The sequence below is a fragment of the Cotesia typhae genome, unplaced genomic scaffold, assembly GCF_013202065.1.
Source record: "Cotesia typhae breed Kobodo isofemale line unplaced genomic scaffold, CoteBio_Ctyphae scaffold_70, whole genome shotgun sequence".
Lineage (NCBI taxonomy): Eukaryota > Metazoa > Arthropoda > Insecta > Hymenoptera > Braconidae > Cotesia > Cotesia typhae.
The window spans coordinates 1778847-1803141 of NW_027423780.1; the positions used below are offsets into that span (position 1 = coordinate 1778847).

General features: G+C 35.7%; 1 protein-coding gene and 1 long non-coding RNA gene across 2 annotated transcripts in view; one reads left to right on the top strand and one right to left on the bottom strand.

Annotated features, from left to right (window-relative positions):
* The window catches only part of LOC141537271 (uncharacterized), a 170884-nt gene that overhangs the window by 13961 nt on the left and 132628 nt on the right, over window positions 1-24295 (bottom strand). The window lies entirely within an intron of this gene.
* Window positions 21186-22884, top strand: LOC141537274 (uncharacterized). Its single transcript, XR_012480899.1, has 3 exons — window positions 21186-21225; window positions 21919-22019; window positions 22152-22884. It is a non-coding gene; the product is annotated as an uncharacterized LOC141537274 (long non-coding RNA).

Consider the following 24295-nt stretch of genomic DNA (forward strand, 5'->3'; position numbering starts at 1 on the left):
CTTGATCCCAGCGATCAAATCACTATTTGAAATTACAGGTCATTTCAGACCATTATAAACATACAGTCAATTCTCTTCCGATTGTAACAGGGTAAAATTACCCTTAATCGATAAGTCACCGGATATCGATAATTATTCGACATAGCACTGGCGCGTCTCGATCTTCAGGCCTAAAGGGAGAATAGGAGGGGGTGAGTTTGGGTTAAAATAGGTGAGCCGTGCAGTGGAAAAGGGAGAAGTAGTGTGACCGCCAGACTGAATGCCACGGAAATCAAGAAGGACCGATCCCCGGAGTAGTGACGAGACGAAGGAAGCCAACTACAACTAGGACTTCATCCTCAACGAGTGAGTTAGATCATCGTTTAGTTCGTCAAGGTATCAATTATTACTCTGTGGGAAAGAAGTGGACCGCGGTTTACCGAATACCCAGTTACTTCTCTTATTTAATTGTTATGGATCGTTTAATCGACGATTATTAATAGAGAAATCGTAGAACATTTGCTAGTTTTTGGATTGAGTGATTTTCATGGGGGTTTATCCTCGGGGATCGCTCGATCGACCTTGCAGGGGAAGTTTTAATATCTGAAAGTTTTCAATCAATTAACTAACATCTAAGAAAATTCATTAAATTAATTTTTCAATAATTAACTGGGTAAAATTGATTAATTTTTGTCATTTAGAAAAATCGATAGATTTTATTCGTGGAATTTTCGTCAAGCGTCAGTTGTGTGTCGCATAAATTCCAATACCCAAGGTCAAGCAAGACTCGACTGGCGAATGTTCTAGCAAATAAAATTTGACTATTTCAACTCGTGTCGAATTTTTATAACTAATCAACGAGTAGATAATATTTTATATTAAGATTATTTTATTAAGAATTAATTACTAAGAATATTTTATATTAAGAAAATTATTAAGAGTTAATTATTGAAAATAATATAGATTGGAAAATTATTAAGAATATTATATTAGGAATTATTTATTGAAAATATTTTATTGTAAAACTAATTATTTTATATCACGTGGAAATTTAGTAATTTTTGGGGATTAAGTCCGTGAAGTAGTCAAATTAAAATTACTGAAACTTGATAATTATCGGCGTGGACATTAAGTCCAAGAAATCAGTTATGTGAGTCAAAAATTTGTCACGGTAAAAACTTAGTCAGAATTAATTAATAAAACTTGTGTTAATAATTTTGAAGTGATTGTAAAGATGTATATTGTGATTAATTTATTTAACAAAAGCTAATTCAAGGTATTAAGCCTCTCGTTCGAAATAATAACTTAGGAATTTTAAGCTGCTTAATATTTTAAACCAAGAAAGATTAACAATTGGAATTTGAGAATTGTAATAGCTATTTGGAAATTGATTCTTAATTGAAAATTGTCGTTTTATTAATTACTAATGATTGAATAATTTAAAATAAGAATATTGTAATAAAAGTAAAATCATTTCCTTCAATTTAAGATTATAAAATCAATTAAGCGAACTGTGGGTTATGTGTGTGAAGAATTGAACGGTTTATGCGTGATAGACAGTGTTAATAGTGTTAAGTTCGGTAGTCCTGTGGACTTAATTTTAAGTAGAAAAGTGTGTATGTTAGTTAGTTTTGGTCGTCCGGTGGACGTTTAATTTTAAGTTTAGTTCTAAGACAGGTGTGGGAGACCGTTTGTTCGAAAAAGCCCGTCTAGTCATCGTATCGTCATTGGAAGGTTCGTTTGTAAATATCGTTTATGTCGCAGTTATTCTCCGCTTCGTTAGATTATAAGTGTGTGAGTGAGCTCTTAAATTTGTTAAGTTTGTAAAATTTTTCTTGTTAATAAATACCGGTATATTGTTAATTAAATTTTTATTATTCAACAGCACCTTCCTCCACTCTCTCTACCCTAAGTTAAGATTCTCAGCTCTGGACCGGTTCCAGGAACCGTGATTAAAAATCCTGGTGGCGCCCTAATAATTGTATTGTCGTTTAGTTTTGTTTATTTTGTAACGGGATTTGCTCTCCCTACGACTCGTACACTAATTATCGGTGAAAAGAAAAATAGAAATCTGCCAAACGCCTATCCCCTGCTCAGATTTATTACTCGTCGGAGTCCAGGATCGAAAAGGGATAAAAAAAAAACAAAGTGGAAACCAAAATTTGCGGTTAAAGGATAGATACTTTATTCTTACATCTCTAATTACACAAGAAAAGACGGATAGCCCTCTACTACTACCTTTACAAAAGGAAAAATTCGCGTTCTCGCGTTTCCACGGTGACCATCGGTCGGTAACACTCCCACACACTCCCAACGAGACTCGCGGTCTACTGTTCGCGGTTCTAATCACCCCGGTCGCCGTTGGGGGTGCCTGGTCGACGAAAACCCCAATAGCCCTACTCGGCCCTTCCCCCCAGAGGGTAAGCGGATGGTCTCCGTCTCGCCCCCACCTACTCGACTAGTTTCACCTGCCGTACCTCCGCTGAAGGCCTTGGTACGGGGAGTCCCTAATCTCCAGGAGTACTGAAGCACTTACCTTGGTCTCGGTCGGACTCGAAGGTAGAGTTCTTCCGTTTTCGTTGTCCAGAGAATGGTCTTCTTCAGGAGAACTACTGCCAGGAGACTAGTTTTTCATTGTCATTAATTTTTCGGCTTTATCATTTTCCAAACAAGTCACTCACAGCGAAACGGAATGATCGTTTTTGCCATCTACTTTGTATTTACATACTATCAATTTAATTGGCTTCCCTTCATTCTCTATCCATTCGTTTCGCCAAATTCTAAGTTCTTGTTTTCGATTTCAAACTATTTTACATTTTAATCGGCATTTCGCTCATTCTCTATCCATTCGTTTAGTTCCCATACAAATTTTGGCTCGGGACTTATAAAATTTCCTTTGCGCTTAAATTAAAATAATTTTCCCAAAACTTATTTTTCATACTAAAATATCACAAAACTTCGAAACTTGTTCCTTCAAATAATTATTTTGGCGATTTAATCCTGTCGTCCAAAATAATTATTAGGCAATTTTTTTTTTACCATCCAACATATGTTATTTTCCATAATTACGCGCTGGCAAAATTTGGAACAAGTAACAAAATTTTATTAAACCATAAACAAACGATTGTTAAATAATATAAACAAGAATAAGTAACATGTTAAATCGGGGTACACAAATCGGTGTTCCGACATTTAAATAACAAAAATAATAATAGTCCGTGGATAAACAAAAGAATGTTATACATAAATAATAAATAATTTAACTGAACTAAAACGGTCTGAAATAATAATAATACTTTAAATAATAATACGGTCAAAAACAAAATGAAAATAATAACTTTCCGGTGGTTCCGCCTGGCTTAGTGTCAGGCGAACATGACGGTCGAAGAGTAGGTATTCCTACTGTTGCCTCGCTGTCTCGCTCGCACCTTTGCTCCCGCTGTTTCGTACTCCCGCTCACCGTCTCACTCGCTCCCACTAGACCTTACGTCACAATTTATTTATAAAATTGATTAGGGGCCAACCTGAGCAGGTAAAACTGTTACACGATTACAAACACACGATCGTTTCTGATCATAATCACACATTATATCTTGCTATAGATTTAACGGTTGACGGTTAACCTCAATAACCTAACGGCGGCTGAGATCAATTCTCACCCTTCATTGCACACCAGTGCAATTATCATACACATTCACGTCAATACGCATATACACACGCACATCTCTTAACTGTATCATCTTCGAGGAGTTTTTTCTCTAGCAATTGCTAGAGTTTTCTCCCATTGGGGAATAAATTAATCATAATTATTCACCCCAACACCGAGTCTTTTATTTTAAATAGATAGATCCTGAACCAATTCCTAAACAATCAACTACATATAGAAGAATTAAGGAAATTCTCCTTATTGGAGAGTTTGCGACAAAACAATTAATATTTAACAAACATAGTTATATCTGGCCAGATATAATAAAATCTTTTTATGTCTGATGTATTTTTCAATCCAGATATTGTTATATCTGTTTGGATCTGATCAGATGTCACTAGATCTGATCATGTCTGATGAATTTTTCAACTATATATAAATAGATATAAATAGATCTGACCAGATGTAATTATATCTGGTCAGATCTAAACCTTTTTCCCCGGGAAAGAATATCCATTTCATGATAATGACGAATTAAAACAGATTGCGACGAAGACAGAAACCTTATTCCTACAACTAATATAATACCAGAAACAACATTTATTACGCAAAAGAATGAAAAAAGCAAAATAAATAATTTAGAAGATATAGATGAGGTTGTAACGGAGTACACGGGGCCTTCTTTATCCGGAGAATTCCCCAGAGCGCTGTGCTCCGAAGTACTCGCGCCAATAGTTGTAAGCTAGTGAGTAAGTCCCCGAGGTGGTAGCACTGGCGCCGAGAGAGAGAGTGGGGAAGACAGAGTGAAGAAGAAACGAACCAACAAATTTTGATAAAATTTCATTGTGATCGAACGATCGAACTAACAGCATCGCGAAAGGTTTTAGTCAGGTAATTATTTTTTATTCGCTCACTCTAGTGGAACGAGGCGATGAATCTTGATAAATTTAATGCGTGCTAGGCTGAATGTCAGCTCGCTTAAGTTTAGTTAATTTAATATATATTCTAATGCCAATTTGATATTCTAGAAAAAATATTATCTGGGGAGAACTCGACGACGTGGTGATCAAGGACTTTGCCGCCAAAACAACACCTCACCGAGGAGAAAATTGAAGAGAAGACGAGAAATCTAGGAGTTACAGCGTCGAGGGATTTTAGCCAAAAACCCTAGGGAAACTCCAGGTACAATAAATACGTCTAAATAATTTCTCGGTGAAGCGGTATCAGCCAGGCCTTATGTCGGCTAAAGGTCATCGCCATTTCGCGTTCGGTCACAATCATTAGTTTAATCAAAATTTAAGTAATTAAAATTAAGCCAAAAATTTAATCAATTAATTTTATCAAAATTTAAGTAATTAAAATTAAGCCAAAAATTTAATCAATTCATTTTACCAAAATTTAAGTAATTGGTCTAAATAAAATTTAAGTACTCCTTAGTTCAACTGAAATTGAAGTAATTAATTAAACGAAATTTGGGAAACTAAAAATTGTCCGAATAATTAAGAATTAATTTAGCAAAATAATTAACAGCGAATTAACAAAATGTGTAAGGAAAAATTTCGTAAAATATTGAGAAGAGTCCGAATAAAAGTCAGATTAAAATTAAGAATAAATTTAAGAACTAGTCAGAAATAAATAACTAAATATTTAATTGATAATACCAGGAATTATTTCGGGTTATTAATTAAACACGTAGGCAGAATCTGGATTAATTTTACGAGGAATTATTTCAGTTTGTTAATTCATGATTTTGGTGTCACGTGAAAATTTGATCTCTGGTAATTGAGTTTAAGTAAAATCAGTTAATTTTGTGTGAATTAAAATCGTTGAAATATTTTCAGTAAAATATTTTAGTAAAAATTAGTTAAAATCAACATATAAATAATTTGGAATAAATTTTGATTGTGTCAAATAAAACAGAAGTAAAATTAGAATTAGAAAAGAATTGTCGAAATAATTGTTAAAAATCATTTAGTTCAAAGTAAAAAAATACATCACTTGAAAATTTCACTTGAAGAAAAAATCGACAAAAGTTTGGGAGAGGGTCTGCCATCTTGTCTCGAGCTAAAAGGCTGAGTAAAGGACACACAAGGTCAAGACTAAAAATCTCAAGGCGTTATAAAATGAATTTAATAGTAACAAAATTTTACTATTTCTATACACGACTCGACGATGGATACGTCGAGTAAAGTAGAAATTTTGTCCAGGTCGCCCAAAATAGAATAAACAAAACAAATAGGAAGCTTAGGAGATGCTCTTAATCTCCTAAGCAATACCGCAGCAGCCACCCAGGCTGGGTTAGTGCACGTTTGGACGCCAGTTATTTTTTTTTTCAAACAGGGAAAAATAACAAACCCTGTATTTCCAGGGCCGATCTGCAGGTATTCCGGGGAAATAAATAAGATAAAGGTGTTAGGAAAAGGAGAAACAATAATTTTGTATATCACGAAAAATTAATAATAATATAAACAGATGTTTATTCAAACAAATTACTTAAAATTAGGTCCAGAGCTGAATTCCTTAGCCGGATGGACTGTATAATTAAAATAATAACAATGTCGCGAATAATTATTAATAATTTGTCTCGATTCTCGATAGACTGTTTGGTTATTTTACTACGACGTTAATTGATGAATAGAGATTTTATCTACGCAGTAATTTTGAACTAAGATACACCCGAGCTCCTCAGTCGGGTTATCTCAAAAATACAATTATAAATTTTAAATCAATACTGGCTGATTCGAGGACCCAAACGCGTGGCTTTCGAGACAGGTATTTTTCACTACAAACCCCCTTACTAACGACGGGATCGACAGGACAATTAATAATAACTTTTAATACAAATCATTTGAGCCAGGAGACAACGCGACGAGCGGATAATAATTTAGCTCAACTTGTGAGTACTCACCAAAAGAAAAGGGACTCAAACCAAGGCGCTAGATCCACACTCCTCGCACTATGCGGGCTCCCGCGTGTCTGCCAATTTTACATTCATCAAAAACTATGAGGCCTCGTGTCCGATCACGAGGGCCTCTCCAGCAATTTACTCAAAATTTACAAGTCCCTCTACTCGCGACCGATATTGTAGAGCATTACCCATTCGAGTAAGGGCTATGATCTATTACCAATAATCAATATTATGTTTTTGCATTTCCTTTATTACCTGTCCCGATACCCATCGTTGGAACTTGGTCTTAAATGCTGAAACAAGCTCATAATATGATTAAGTACATTATGGCACAGATTTACGGCAGTAAATATATAAATAATGAAATAATGAAACTATAAATAATTCAATACAGTTTCCTGAAACAAAAGTCAAATTGATATTTAAATAGAATTAATAACAATACTACATAAATTCTCGAATATAAACAATAGTAAATAAAATATAATAAATGATAAAGAGTCAAAGACAATAAATAAATTAGTCAAAATAATACAAGATAGTCAAATTCTAGAGACACACCGAGTGTGGATCTGTTGCCAGCACTAGGCGCAGAGAGGGACGCACACAAGAATAAAATTCGTGTGACATAATATCCAAAATTAAAATAAAATAAATTCTAAGTTTCAAGCAACACGAAGAAAGTAAAATAAAGTAATTTAGTAAAAATAAAATAAACTCAGTTATTCAGAGACAAATAAAATAATTTGGTCAAAATTAAATATAATCAAATCAATTGACACATTCTTAATTCGGAGATTAAAATTAAATAAATTAACGCGTTAACTCTAACTAAATAATTAAATAACTAAATAACTAAATAACTCTAACTAAACCTGGACAAAATTAAAACAATTAAAGTAAATAAAATGAATTACAGAATTCGGCAAGATTAAATTCGGATAGAACAATTAATAAAATGAATCCAAATCAATTAGAATTAAAATAATTAAGCAAAATCAAATTATAAAATTTGGCGAAATTAAAATCGACAAAGAAAAATAAATTTGTAAAATGCTTGGACATAGCGAATATTTTGTCGGCAGATTATTAAGACCTCTGTCGTCAGATTTTAATCTATGAATACAAGATACTTAGACCTCTTAGTATTAAAGATTTATTGTTGTATTATTAGGAACACAGCAGTAAATAAGTTAAGAATTTTAATAAGGAAATTAATCGCGTTACGAATTTGGTTTAGGAATGAATTGAGAATTTTTGATTCAACAAATTAGTTAATCAGATTTAATTTGAAAAATAAAAGTAAATAATAATCTTAGAAAATTAATTAATAAAGTACGGAAATATTAATTAGTGTGTTTGAATGATAATAATTATAATGTGGCTGCGTGTGGAAAATTATGAAATTATGGAAAATTATGGAAAATTGGAAAATGGAGGAAAATAATTAGAAACCGCGGTATGGTCGCTCCAGAAGAGGGTAGCGCCGGGATTAGGAATTGTGATAGGAAACCGTCGTCTAAACGGGAATAGGACTTAGTATTAAGTGTTAATTAATTGTAAGGGGAATATTATTGTAATGGGGTTGGTTAAATAAAATTTCTTATAAAATGAATTTCTTTGATAATTTTTGTTTTCTTCCTAGCAACCTCTCACGACCTTGCAGAATTTACTCCATGCTCTGGTCCAGTTTCTGGATATTGTGTCTAAAAATCTAGTGGCGACCTAAATAAATTAAGGGGTGACCAAAGAGAACGAGTGGACTTGTCAACAGTATTCCCTTCCGTTTCAAGGTAGATTTTGATTTTTGTGAGGAAATGTATAAAATAATGGCTGTGGGATTAGGAAATTTAGATAACCATAAAAATGATACTGATTACGATTCAGATGATGAAACTGAAGATGAACAAATAGATAAAAAAAAAAGATATAAATAAAAATAATCATAGCATACGCGAAACAAATAAAACAATACAAGCATTAAATTAAAAAAAAAACTCATGTTCTACAAGTAATAGCATATTACACCCCTTGGGAAGGAAAATAAGAAAAGCCTCAGATCACATGTAATTGTTGGCCAAGGCGAAGCCGAGGTCAACAAACATGTGATCTGAGGTTTTCTTTTTTACTTCCTAAGGGCTGTATACTATTTTTTTGTCCGACGAAGGCGGAAAGCGGCAACTTTTTTTAGTGCAGCGGGACGAACGTTGCCACTTTCCGCCCGGAGGGCAAAAAAAATTATGGATATTATATCTAAAATTTTTTTTTTATCTTGAAAGTTATTCCATTCTGTTATATTTTCACTTTCAATTCATTTCAAACACGAACATTTATTTTATTATTTCATTTCACTCTTATTTTCTTCTATCCTATAATATTCAAAATGGAAGAAGTTGAAGCCAGACTGGAAAACATTTCGAGACATGCGGAAATTACGGACCGATTAATAATTACCCTCGGGGAGAGCATGGCATTACAACAAGCATTGCTCCAAGTTCCAAATTTCGACGGCAAGAATATGCCATTAAAATCATTCATACAAGAAGTTGAAAATGGTAAAGTCTCAATTCCAGATGGTTTAAAAATTCCTTTCTTCAAAGGGGTTCGCTCGAAACTCAGAGATATGGCTAGAGACGCAACTACCGATAAAACCATTGATACTTTAAATTCATTAAAAACTGCCCTAAGTGAATATTTTCCTTAAAAAAATCATACCCTCAATAAATTTAACTGGCAGACGTGGTAACTTCTGTCCCATAATCTATCTAATCAAGCTCTCTTAAAACAAAAGACAATCATAAATACGGGAGCGGAATATCCCAGGGCAGTGGACCAAAATAATAAACGATATCCAGGCGACTATTTCTTATCCGTGAGGTTTAGTAGCCTGGAAACTAAGATTTTTCAGGAAAGAAAAAAATTTAGTGTTTCAATGGCGCTCCAACAGGGACGCTGCCCTCATTAATGCATGTCTTTGTTCCAAAAAATTGCAAAAATTTGTAAATTCGTTTTAATTTAGAAATTCAATACTTTACAGATGAAAATTTAACAAATACGATTAATTGATAGAATTTTCGTCATAAATAATTATAAAAATTTATTCAAATAGCAAAAATTTCGCTGAAAACTTAGTAACAAATCCTAAATTTATAAAATTAATCTCTACATTGACAAAAATTGCCACGTTTTCATACCATCTCATCTAATATTAAGTATAATAAACTGAAAAGAATTATATTGTGTACATAAATTATAATATTGTAAAACTACAATCTGATTATTGTATAGATTTATGCTGATGTCAATTATTTTACGATAACTGAGAAGTACTCTCAATAAAATTCCAGTAAAAATAATTTCGACAAAATTTTTATCAGTATATAAATCTCACAAATCCATTGTCTATTATATTTTGTGTGCCGGGTCGTAAGCCATAAATACGCTGCACGCTCGGGCTAAAGTAAACATTACACAAGGTCGCTTCACTCAAACGTCCTTCGAAGAATCGGTCGTCATATACTAAGTATTGTAACGTTCGGAAATAAAATTAAAATCATTAAGTTTTATTCCTACACAAGAATTTCTTTTGTCTAGCTAAGTCGAAACTAAATCTCTTATTTAATTTTATTACTCAAAATAAACTCGTAGTAGAAAATATTTTAAGACTAAAATTAAACATTGCCGTTAAAATAAATTATCTTATTTAACTTCACAGCTCGAATTTCAGAAAAATAACGTTCAAATTAACTATCATAAATTAATAAGCTCATTGTCGAAGTAAAATTTAGTGATTAAATTAATAACCCTGAGTATCAGATAATTATTAAATAAATCCGGGATTGTAGTGATTTAGCTTGAGTACGTTACCGAGGAAAACAATTATCAAAAATCTAAGATTAAAATTTTCTATCAGGTGTGTCACCATAAAATAAAATTCCCGAAAATTTAATCTAACCGAAAATTAATTAAGTAGAATAATTAAATAAAAATTTTAATATCAGAATCTTTCAAAAATGTTTCCCCGTACGCCAGTAAATCGATTCTCGGTACCTGTAAACAATAATACCTGTATAACAATTAAATAAATCAAAAGTACAGAATCAGGGCTATTCCAAATCCAGAACGCGAATGAACGCCGTTATCGATACAGATCCTGATCAAGACGCGTTAAATACGGAAAATAACGAACAAACTACTCTAGACGCAGTATTAACTAACAAACAACCCAATTTCCGTAAAGAGAAGCCAAAAGACGACACTACAGACACACTAGTATCGTCAATAAATAATCTTCAGGTAGTAATACAGGGCATGTTTGAAAACTTGCAAAAGACTCTCTCTCCACCACCACCTTCCGCGTCCTGTACACGCTGTGGACGTTATGGACATACAGCCGACAAATGTTGCGCGAAAACCACTGATGAGATTCGGGTCAGAGCTGGTTTACCACCGTTGCTGAGAAACCCGGATCCAAAAACGAGTAGGTGCCCTGGTGTATCCCTCTACAGCAGCCAGGGCCAAAACTGTTGCAGTAGAGACAAATAGTACTATTGAATCAGCCAGTCAAACCCACGTATCATCTATTTCTCCAGCTAACACCTTGGCAGAGCCAAAAATTGACAACCGTAAAGCTAGTACTTCCCAAACCTCGGATTTCGTATTTGATCCCCCACAATTAAACATCTCAGATTCGGAATATGAGGATTATGACGACTGTGACTATAAATCAGACTCAGAATCGGAATTTCCCATTGATTCACCGAAATTAAAAATCAAATGAGACCATGACGAAACACCCGACTGTCTTATGCAAATACACGGTCCCAATCATCAAAATCGGACATATTTATCGCATACGCAGGCACCTCCGCTTGTAAGTCGCATGATTACAGATATTACAATCGGATCTTTTAATATTGAAGCCATGTTGGACAGCGGAAGCGAACGAAGCTACATCTCTGAGACCGCGTACAATCGAATCCAAGGCAATGAACTTCAAGAACTCAGCCCAGATCCCACCAGTACTGTAGGAGTAACATCAGCCGACTCTGCTTCAATATACACCCGCGGAGGCGCTCCATTCAAAGTAGAACTCGATGGAAAGACTATCTTAACCTGGTTGAGCGTATTACCTGGTCTATCAACCCCAATTATCCTCGGTTTAGATTTCTGGCAGTCTGCAGACGTACATGTAGAATAAAAAATTGCTACTTGGTACCTAGGCGGTAATTCCATCAAATATCAATTTCGTTCCCGTACAAATAAAACCAAACCCCTGGCATTAAATGCTCTATCTTCATCAGAACGATCTAAATTAAGTAATTTTCTCGAGACAGAATTTAATAAAAATAAATCTACCACGTTAGGAGTCACTAACTTAGTAAAACATCGTATCGAAGTAACTGACGAAACCCCAGTACGTTGTAAACCATACAGACGCAGTCAGCCAGTAATGAAAGCATTGCATGAAAAAGTTGACCAATTACTCGAGAAAGGATATATTCGACCTTCGAATAGTAGCTGGGCGTGCTCACCAGTAATGGTCGCGAAGAAGAATAATACCTGGCGCATGTGTATCGACTATCGTCCTCTAAATAAAAAGACCAAACAATCAGCATACCCATTACCAATCATGCATCAAATTTTATCCAGCCTTCGAAACGCAAAAATTATTTCTACTATTGATCTCAGCGACGCTTTTCATCAAGTATTAGTCGAAGAGAGTAGTCGACACTATACAGCATTTTGTGTCGATGGCCGTGGCCAATTCGAATGGATGCGGATGCCATTCGGGCTTGTTAACGCTCCTAGTACTTATCAAGCTCTCACCGACCAAGTTCTCCGAATCGTAATGCAAATTCTTTGGAAAAAGGCTCGGAAATATTTACCCAGCGCGCAGGAAAAAATTTTTCCCTACTTAGACGATTGGATTATTATCAGTAATACTCTAGAGGAACACATGACGTATTTACAAGCTGTTTTTGAAGCTTTTCGAATCGCGGGCCTCAAAATGAACAAAGAAAAAAGGCAATTCGGACGTTCCGAAGTTAAATTCCTAGGTTTCATAATTAATGAAGAAGGCTTGAGTCCGGATCCAGCGCGACTCGAACCAATAGCCGATTATCCGCGACCTACCAACCGCAAGGAACTTCGTAGATTTAACGGTCTTGTAAATTGGTATCACAAACACCTTAAAAATATCGCACAAGTCCAAGGTCCCTTAAATAAATTAATAAGTACGCGTGTAGACTGGAAATGGACTGATGTAGAAGAAAAAGCATTTGTCGAGACTAAGAAATCCTTATTATAAGCAGCCACATTAGCTCTGCCTGAGCCAGATCGCCCCTATCGCTTATATGCTGACGCGAGTAATACCGGACTAGGCGCGATTCTCACTCAGTACGACTTTAAAGAAGATCGCGAGAAGTTAATTATGTGTCTGAGCAGACCCCTGAATAAAGCTGAAATTAATTACACAACGACAGAAAAAGAATGCCTCGTGGTAGTTGGGCCTTACGGAAATTACGTGGATACGTAGAAGGTCTTCCAGTTACAGTTTATACTGACCATTCCGCGTTAAAATGGCTCCACAATTTAAAAAATCCAGCAGGTCATTTAGCTAGGTGGGCTATTGACTTATCAGCATACAAGTTGGACATTATCCATTACAGAGGAACCCAAAACGAAGCTCCAGACCCTCTATCACGCCTTTATGAAGATCCTGGATTAACAGAACTCTCATCAATTCAAAATCGTAGAATTACTGAACCTGAAATTTCATGGTACAACGAAAAAGTCCGAGTAGTCCAAAAATTCCCGGAAAAATACCCCGAATGGAAGTACGAAGACGAAAGACTATATTATTACCGCCCAACAGCAGTCAAGGAAATTCTAGGTGACATTACCGCGTGGAAAATCGTCCTCACAGAACCTGAAATCAAGCCACAACTCGAGAAAGCCCATTGCAATGTTCAATCGGGACATTTAGGTATCGATAAAACCTACTGGCGTATCCGCGAGACCCATTACTGGCCCGGTATGTTCCGAGACGTCGTCTCCTATGTCAATTCTTGTGAAAGTTGTCTGAAAACAAAAAGTAATCAGGCTAAACCGCAAGGCTATATTGGTACTAGACCACCAACTCAGCCATGGACTATTATCTCCATGGACACCATAGGCCCTTACACTAAATCCTCATCTGGTTTCCGATATGCATTGGTAATTGAAGATATTTATACCCGATATCTAGAAATTTTCCCATTAAGACAACAAACTGGCAAAGAAATAATCAAGCATTTACGCGGAGTATTAACCCACTGGGGCCCAGTTAAACAAATTATTTCAGATAATGGTAAAGAGTTTATAAACAAAGACGTTTTGGCCCTTATAAAACAGTACAATATCTTACTTACGCCTACTCCAATAGGACACCCATGTGCGAACCCCGTAGAACGTTGTAACAGGGTAAATTACCCTAAATCGATAAATCACCTGAGATCGATAATTAGTCGACTCAGCACTGACGCGCCCCGATCTTCCGGGTCTTCCGTGTAGTAATTAAGAGGGGAGTGGAATGGGTAAGTATTCGGTAGTTGGAGGGTGACAGAATCAGAAGAGGTTTGATAGTCAGCCGCACCGGTCACCACTACGGAATTAACAGGAATATACCGAATTTCAAGACATACCCGGAGTGAAGGATAAGGAAAAGGGAATTTACAACCTGCACCTGGAAGACTCACCACGGCACATAATATTCGTGAAAGGAGTAAAACGATTACCCAGGTACATTATTCATTCCGTGGGTGGAAGATAGACCGCGGTTCATACTCGGTCTATCATTCCTCTTCTTTTCTTTATTAAAATTTAATAAATTAATTGTGGAACATTTGCTAGTTTTTAGATTGAGTGATTTTTATGGGGGTTTATACCCGAGGATCACTTAATCGACCTTGCGGGGGAAAGTTTTAATATCTGAAAGTTTTCAGTTAATTAATTGACATCTGAAGGTTTGTTAAATTTATTTTCACAATATTTAACTTGAAAAATTGATTGATTTTTGTCATTGAAAATAATCGACAAATTTTTATTCGTGGAATTTTGGTCAAGCGTCAGTTTTGTGTCGCAGTAAATTCCAATACCCAAGGTCAAGCAAAAACAGCTAGCGAATGTTCTAGCAAATAAAAAATTGACTGTTTCGACTCGTGTCGAATTTTTGTAACTGACAACCGAGAGATTATTATTAAGATTATTTTATTGAGAATTAATTATTAAGATTGTGATATTTAGAATTTATTATTGAAAACAAGATAGCTCGGGAAATTATTAAGATTATTTTGTTGAAAATTAACTATTAAGAATATTTTATTAAAAATTTATTATTAAAAACCATACCGATCGGAAAATTGATAAGAAAATTATATTGAGAAATTTTATTGGAATTATTTTATTATAAAATTATTTTTTTGTCACGTGTAAATTAAATAATTTTGGGGGATTAAGTCCATAAAGTAATTAAATTAAAATTAATGACACTTGATAATTGTCGGCGTGGATATTAAGCCCAAGTAATCAGTGATATTGCGTCAAGGTCAATGCGAATAAAAGTTTAGTCAGAATTAAATCGTTAAATAAGAATTTTCGTTTCACCGATAGCCAATGATTGAGTAAAATAAATTTGAAAAATTGTAATTAAATTAAAATCATTTAGAATTAATTAAACTATTTAAGCGAAGTGTGGGTTATGTGTGTGAAGAATTGAGCGGGTTATGCGTGATAGAGAGTGTTAATAGTGTTAAGTTCGGTAGTCCTGTGGACTTAATTTTAAGTGTGGAGTTAGTTGTGTTAGTCCAGTGGACTTATAGTTTTAAGTTTAGTTCTAAGACAGGTGTGGGAGACCGTTTGTTCGAAAAAGCCCAATTAGTTCTAAGACAGGTGTGAGAGACCGTTTGTTCGAAAAAGCCCAATTAGTTCTAAGACAGGTGTGGGAGACCGTTTGTTCGAAAAAGCCCAATTAGTTTTAAGACAGGTGTGGGAGACCGTTTGTTCGAAAAAGCCCGTCTAGTCATCGTATCGTCAATTGGAAGGTTCGTTTGTAAATATCGTTTAGTTCGCAGTTGTTCTCCGCTTCGTTAGATTATAAGTTAATTAAAGTGTGCGTGTGAGCGCTTAAATTTGTTATTTTTTATTGTTAATAAAACTGTACAGATTGTTAATTAAATTTTTATTATTTAGCGGCACCTTCCTCCACTCTCTCTACTCTAAGATTAAGATTTCTCAGCTCTGGACCGGTTCCAGGAACCGTGATTAATAATCCTGGTGGCGCCCTGGTAATTTTTATTGTTGTTAGTTTTGTTAGTTAAATTTAAAATTGATTAGGGGCCAGCCTGAGCAGGTAAAACTGTTACAACGTTATAATCGCGGAATAAAACCCATGATTATTTCATTTACTGGACAAAACCAACGAGACTGAGACCTTCACATACCAGACCTCAAATTTGCCTACAACACTGCAGTCCACACCGCACTAGGTGTGTCCCCATTTTATTTAAATCATGGTCGTGACCCACACCCTATATCGGATACACCCGTTACTGAAAACTTTGACAAGACTGATATAACTGTTTGGAAATCCCGCATAAGTAAAATAGACGAACTTCGCCATTTTACAGGACATTATATGTTAAAAGCTCGGGAACGAACACGAAAACAACATGAAAAACGGTTCTCTACTCAATCTATCAATTTACAGGTCGGAGATCGCGTTTATTATTTAAATAAAAAATTAAGCAAAAAAGTTGATGGCTATAGCGCGAAATTAGCACCTAAATATGCAGAACCCGCAGTAGTTACTGATATAATAAGTCCGATGGTCGTGAAACTATCAGATTTAAATGGCAATGGCCTCGGCACACATTATTTAAATGATTTGAAAATTTCACGAAGGTCAAATAGACAAATTTCATTACAGAAAGAAACTACTGAGAGTACTACAATGTCATCTATTACCAGCAGCGAGTCGAAAGCTAGTTCGCATGCGAGTTTGGAGTCATTGATTCTCGACCCGTTGACCGAAACTCTAGCTTCCGACACCATTTCACCTCATCTGAACGACACTGTATCACCACCATCACCTGAACCATTAGCTGTAACCCCTGCATCGTCACCGACCATAGCTAAGCCTAGCCTAATTCCAGAGGAAGCTACCCAGCTCACCTTCGGCCGAATTCCCAGGCCCCTCGCAGTCCAGCCCGGCACGGTTACCGTAGTTACCGCAGTAACTACTCCAGTAGCAGCTACATTGACACCAGTGGCCAGCAGTTTGATTACGGGTCCAGTCAGTAATGCTAACCAGCCAGAAAATACCTTGACATCCACGAGCAGCAAAGCATCCACGAGCAGCAAAGCAGCTACAGAGCAGCCATCAGTCACTGATGCGAGTCAACAAACAGTTGCCTCAGCATTCGTGAGCCGACTAGACTCTCTAGCTCAGCCCAACAGCTAGACTCATCAACGAACGACCTTTCTGAGTCAATGACATACTGGATGGCATTGAGCATCTGCGCATGCAGCTGCAAAGAAACACACGTGACATCCAGTCTTTACAACGCGATGTCACCAACCTAGCTGAGACAACTAACCAGCAACGTCGGAACCTTCGCGATGTAGCCGAAGAAGTCGTTACCGTCAACCACCGACTCGAGGCGATGGAACCCTCCATCAAGCAGCTGGGTGATGACCTCCATCAAAGAGCACACCAGGAGGGACCCATAACCTTCCAAGTCACCGAAGAGCAGACCATCAGGACGGTCTACAACATCGGGACTACGCCAAGCAACAAGGCGGTAGTTCCAGTCCTAGCCAGCCAGCCAGCGACAGCATGTGGACCGAATGCTGTCCTGAAACCTCACCCATCAACGTCCAGGCCCATCCGAGAGGGTTCTCAATTCCCTCCATCTCCACTATTGGCCCATAGAGCGGCTCGAGGAGAACTCACCCAGGAGCAATCGAATCTCCTCAAAGCAACAGGAGCCATCAAGAAGGGCGCACCGGCTAAAACGGTAATGGTAACGTACGCTCATTCGTTACCGTACTCCCAGACTACGTCAGCACCTGAGTACAGTGCGCCGATATCACCAAAGGCTGCATATCAACAGTTTCTGGCTGACACTGACTCAACAACTCCATCAACAGCTACTACAGACGCTAACCAGGTATGCGTGCATAACGGAATCCGCTTCATGGATTACAACACCTTCTGTAAAGCAATCCGCAGCACTTGTGCTGCCTTTCGACCAAGGATCCGACACCAAGAGCTCCAGGAGTCTTGGACTCAGACTGACTACCTAGGCTGTCACTGTTCTTCTCCACAGGGTGCCAGAATTGTCGGCAACAAACACACAAAATTGCCGAATGCCGTCTACCATGGAGACCAGATATGTGTCACGTCTGCTATCAGGACCAAGTGACAACGGAAACGTGTTTCCGCCCCCACGAAAAAGAATTAAAAGACCACTTCCGTGGACGTTGTTCAGGATGCGGAATGGCAAATCAATTTTTCGACCCCATGTGCCGGGCTTGTAACCAGCGCTGGCCAAAGTACAAGGACTGGATCAGCACCAAGTACACCCAAGAGGATATGAGACTCTTCCACGAGGCCCATCTTGGTGCCATGAGGAAATAAACCCCCCCTTACGATTCAGGAAGTTTTTCATCCTCATTCACCACTCTTTCATTAATACTTTAATAATTTTTTTTTTCATTATTCTTAATTTCTTTTGTTTGTTCATTACTGACAATAAGTCAGTTCATTATATACTTTAAAAATTGTGTGTTTACTACTATAAAACAAAATTAAAATAATTATTCATATTAATTTCTATATAATCGCAACATCATTCATATCATCTAATACATTATCTGCCAGTTTAATTTGTTTTATTTACAGCTGCAGTCCAAATCAAAAAAAAAAAATCAACCAACTATAACCAAAAAAATTTTTCATTATAAAATTTTTAATTTATTTCTCTTTTAATTCAATAGATCGAAGTCTAGACCGGAGTTTCGACATTCACTCAAGAAATTCACCAACAATAAATTCTTTATTTAAAAATAATTTTAAAATTTTAATTAATAATTTTTTTCTTTACAGGTGATGACTCACCAGTCTACCAACACATCCATTCCTCAGGTGACTACTCACCAACCCAAAATTCCTCACACTCCCTACTTTCTCATACCACTACTAGGTGACTACTCACCAAATCATCATACCACTATAGGTGACTACTCACCACCCTTTCTCATTAATAGGTGACTACTCACCAAATCATCATACTAATATAGGTGACTACTCACCAACCCTCTCCATTAACAGGTGACTACTCACCAAATCATCATACTATTATAGGTGACCACTCACCAAACCAAACTTTTCACACAGTCATTTCATCAAACTACCCTTCCTAGGTGATCACTCACCACTAACTCCTATCATCCTATTACCCCCAAACCTGGTGATGATTCACCTATTCTTTTAAAAACGCTAGCTTGGTTCAAAAATTGACGGGGTAGTCTTGGCTTAGCAGGGAGGATTGAGACACTACAAAATGTCCCGACTTTATCAGCCTGGCGAACTACCACCCGAAATTTTCGTTACCGACACTAGCTAAAATAATAGGTAGTCCCGTGACGTGACAAGACGGCACGAGGAGGGGAAAAACGTTTACAAACCCCGATACTTGAGCGGTGATCGACACTTCAATCTATCCCCCGGTGTCAACCACCTCACTAGATTATAAAGTCATCTTACCATTATACTACTATTACCACTATTAGGTGATTACTCACCAAAACTATAAAAATTATTAACAACTATCAAATCTATTATTTAATTATTAAGTTTATATTATCATTATTACTACTATTTTGTGTTAAACTACACTTCTCACAAAAATTAAGGGAGCAGAAAAAAAATCCAAATTTTTGGGGGATTTTCAACAGGCTGTAACTTATACAAAAATGGTCGTACAGCAAAAAAAAAAAGCAAATTGTAGCTCTAAGTGTTTTGTTTTTGGATCTGAGTTTGAAAATTTTTTTTTGAAAATATTTTTTGAGTAATCATAAGAAAACCACCGAAAAAAAAATTTCGAAATTTTTTTGGTTTTTTTCTTTTAATCTACGGACGTGGAAAAAATTTTTTTGACTGAACCTCCATATGGACCAGATAGCTTGTTTATTCAGATTTAATTTCGTTTTTTTAAAATCTCGATACGAGCATTTCTCGCTGAGATATCGATGTTTGAATGGAAAAAGATCATTTTGTCTTTGATTACCAATATCTCAGCAACCAATGATTGCACAGAAATTTTGAGGTTGGTTTTAAAAACTTGAATAAATTCTCTACAAGGATTGGCAATTGAATTTTGAAAAAAAAATGTTTTTTCAATCATTACATGAATTTGAAAAAGCATCCAAAAAAGGGCTTTTTGTCGTTTTTTGGAAAATCAAGCGCCCAATCAAAAATATTGCGGAAACCACTGACGTTAAGTGTGCCTCTTACTGTTCAATATACCCAAAAAAACCCTACGAAGTTTCAATTCAATCCAGCCAACCGTTTTTTTTCCCACTTGATCGAATTTTTGAAAAAATTAAAGGAGCAAGAATTTCGCTCGGAAAATGTCATAATTTTTATCAAAAATGAAAAAAATTTTCGTTACGAGCTAACGTTCGTAAATTGGGATAATTCTGGCGCAATCGGCGCTTCAGGATATTCCAGACGTGCTCGATAGGGTTAAGATCAGGGCTTACCGCTGGATGCCTTAACAACGTTATGTCGTGTCTTTGGAAAAACCGACGGGTAACGTTTGCTGTGTGAGGCCGGGCAATGTCTTGCATAAAAATAAAACCTCTAGTTTGCTGCCGTAGAGGCAAGACAACAGGTCGTAAGATCTGATTAATGTAACGCGTAGCGTTTAGATTTTCGTGGACGATTACCAAAGGAGTTCGTGAAAATCTCGAAACTCCTCCCCAAACCATCACCGACCCTCCGTTGTAAGCAGCTACCGGTCGAGTGAAGTTACGTGAAAAACGCTCTCCCTGACGGCGCCAAACGCGGGGTCTTCGGTCATTTCTAAACAGGCATACCCGACACTCATCAGAAAACAAAACATTGTTCCATTGCCTTACGGTCCAATGAACATGTTGACGAGCGTAAGCCAGATGGTTTCGGCGATGTATGGGTGATAACATCGGTACTCGGGCGGCACTTCTTGATCGCACTCCAGTCTCACGGAGACGATTTCGAACCGTTTGAACTGAAATGTTCCGCGGTTGTTGTTGTCATCGTCGTATTTTTGTATAAGTTACAGCCTGTTGAAAATCCCCCAAAAATTTGGATTTTTTTTCTGCTCCCTTAATTTTTGTGAGAAGTGTATCATTGCGTTATTATAAATAATTAACTATCGACAATTTAGAATATTAGTAAAATATTCCTATTACAAATCTATTGTATTTTGTCACCGAATCTAATAAATATAATTCAAGTGTTTAGTTAGTGAAATAAAATTAAGTTTGTTGCAATTTTGTCACCAATCAAGTTAATTTATCAACTACAATATTCACTTTGCGTAATTCCATCTAATCAATTACAACACCAACCACGGAAGAAGGACCATCTGCATAGTAACATTTGTAAGTAAGTAAAATAAATTTAACTGGCACACGTGGTAACTTCTGTCCCATAATCTATCTAATCAAGCTTTCTTAAAACAAAAGATAATCATAAATACGAGAGCGGAATATCCCAGGGCAGTGGACCAAAATAATAAACGATATCCAGGCGACTACTTCTTATCCGCGAGGTTTAGTGGCCTGGAAACTAAGATTTTTCAGGAAAGAAAAAAATTTAGTGTTTCAATACTCTGTGATCAAATTCACTATAACCTGGTACTGGCTTCTTCATTTTAAGTTGTACATTTTATACTTATTTCATACTTATTATTTATACTTATTTCATACTTATTATTTATACTTATTTTATATTTATTAAATCATCTAAATTTTATAATCTGCAGCCATAAATAATTAAATTATAATAATTAACATTCCAATGAATTATACTATTCAGTATTGTAACGTGGCTGGTCTCAATTGTTCGTTCAGTAATAAAAATTTTACATTAGAAATAATTTTTATAAATCTTAATTTATTGTCTAAAAACAAACTGGGCCGAAATCATACGCTCGTTACATCCGGAGTCTAACCAATTTGAAGCCACAGCTTATGTGAGTCGATACTGCGCCAGATGCCAGTAGCTCTAGATTTTACGGTGGAGCAGGTCGACTGCTTTTAAAGCTACAAATAGCTAAATTAATTTTATTCATCGTAGGTAGTGACACTCGTTGAAAGATAGGTTTCGCATCGACACAAAACCAACCTTCGCCACGTACTGCTCCGCTGATCACCAATGTAAGAAAATAGAGCTAAAAGGTAATCAAAAAATACAAGTATCGAAATACAGCTCAAGGTATGTTCCATACCACGGCCAAAGCTTACCAATATACAATCTGACTTACAGTAGGTACTACTACTACCATTTCGGTGTGTTTTAACGTTGTTTAGCGGTGGTAGATTCTCCGTAGCTGTAGCTGGGCTGGTTTCTGGCTCATGAATAGATGAACTGATCGAGATAATCGACAGACCAAGACCTTCCTCGACAGTAGATTTGTGGGATAACTTCCATTGGAACGATGAAACAACGCGATCCTCAACAAAATGGTTGACTGCTCGAGATCTCTGGAGTACATGACGTTCCACGCAAGATTGTTATTTTATACGTGTTATGTTAATTAATTCTTCTACGATATTTTTCTTGTTAACTGATAATAGGAGTCTCAACGTATTAGAGTAATTTAAAATAATGTTGAAATTGAATAAACGGTGTAAGTTAATAAAATTTCGAACATTATTTTGTAACACGGTTGCGTCTATTTAATTATATTTAACTATAATATTAATTACAGATGAGTAAATTATAAAGGTTCAACAAAAACTGACTGCACGCATCTTCTGCGTACAGAAACTAGCATTGAGAAGTGGAGCGAAATTCTCACGCCATTCTCAAATGATTTCGTACTATTAAAGTAAGACTAGGAAAATTGTGACTAGGAAAATTAAAGTGCGGAAAAGGAAAATCGATGAGAAAGTGAGTCGCTACATCATTTTAATTTTAAGCCAATTTAAAAAGAATAAAAAATTTTTTTTTGCTGTACGACCATTTTTGTATAAGTTGCAGCCTGTTGAAAGTCCCTCAAAAATTTGGATTTTTTTCTTGCTCCCTTAATTTTTGTGAGAAGTGTATATTTTTTATACTTTTACCCGCGCTCAACTATCATGTTAATAATATATCTGTGATATTTTTTTCAATAAATGGACAAAACATGAAATAAGTGGTTACGAACTTCTTTCGACATTCTGATCTGGCCAACTCAATATTTAATATAGTGATTAAGTTGATTATTGTACAATCGTCTACATCTTTAACGCATTGTATTAATTATTACAAATAATTGACATAATATAAAATTCATCATATTTACGTAATATATATTTTCAAATAAACTCGTCAATGTATTGTGTTATTTTGTCTTTATTTTAATTAAGATTATTCTCAAGTAGCTGCTGGTCAATCCAGTATCTTACAGTTGCCACGTTAGCATACACTCCAGGAATATTATTTTCTCCACATCCAATGCCCCATGCAACTATTCCAGCTTGGGTATAACGTTCTTGATCATTACCTAGTGGACAAACCAGTGGACTTCCTCCATCTCCCTGAAATCATATCATTGCTTTATCATGTCATAACTTCATTACTACATGTCATGTATGTTATTACTATGTGATTTCAGGTGAGACAATCTCTGTATACCACAGGCTAATTGTGTGATCTATGAAAATTGATTTTTGATTCACGGCATACGTATTTGGAATGCACTGCCAATTGAGACTGTGGCTGCAGAAAATGTGGTTAAATTTCAAAATGGTTGCTTCAATCACTTTTTTCAATATGATAAGTAATAATTGCAAGTATCATTTTAATCTCATTTGAAATATTATTTTCTATTAGCAATGTTGAATCCCGTGAAAAAATATTCTGATCAGACCTGATATGGTCTGATATGGACAGTTCATATCAGGACTGATGTGGAAATTGGCCATATCAGAGTTGATATGGCCATATCGAGAAGTAGACAAAACTAAAGCATAAATAAAATTGATCATTTTTGATTTTCTTTTGTTGTTTATAAAATATGATTGGCACTAATGCGTAGTTGATAAAAAATTTATTTTAATCGCTTGTACAACTTTATTCAAAAACAGATACGCTCTGTAATAGAGGGCAAAAATCTTACTTTTTGTCGAACTTAACACTTCAAAGTCAAGTATCTAGAAATCCGATGAAAAAAGTTTTTGTCTAATTATATATGATTATATATAATCATATATGAAGTTATATATAATCATGCATGATTATATATGATGTCATATATAATTATATATGACCCCATACATAATTAGATCTGATCATACCTGGCTGTTATAACCCCATATATAATCATATATAAGTCTATATATGATCAGATCTAATTATATAGAATTAGATATAATCATACCTGGCTGTTGTAACCCTATATATAATCATATATAAGTCTATATATCATCAGATCTGATTATATATGAGTCTAAATATAATGAGATTTGAT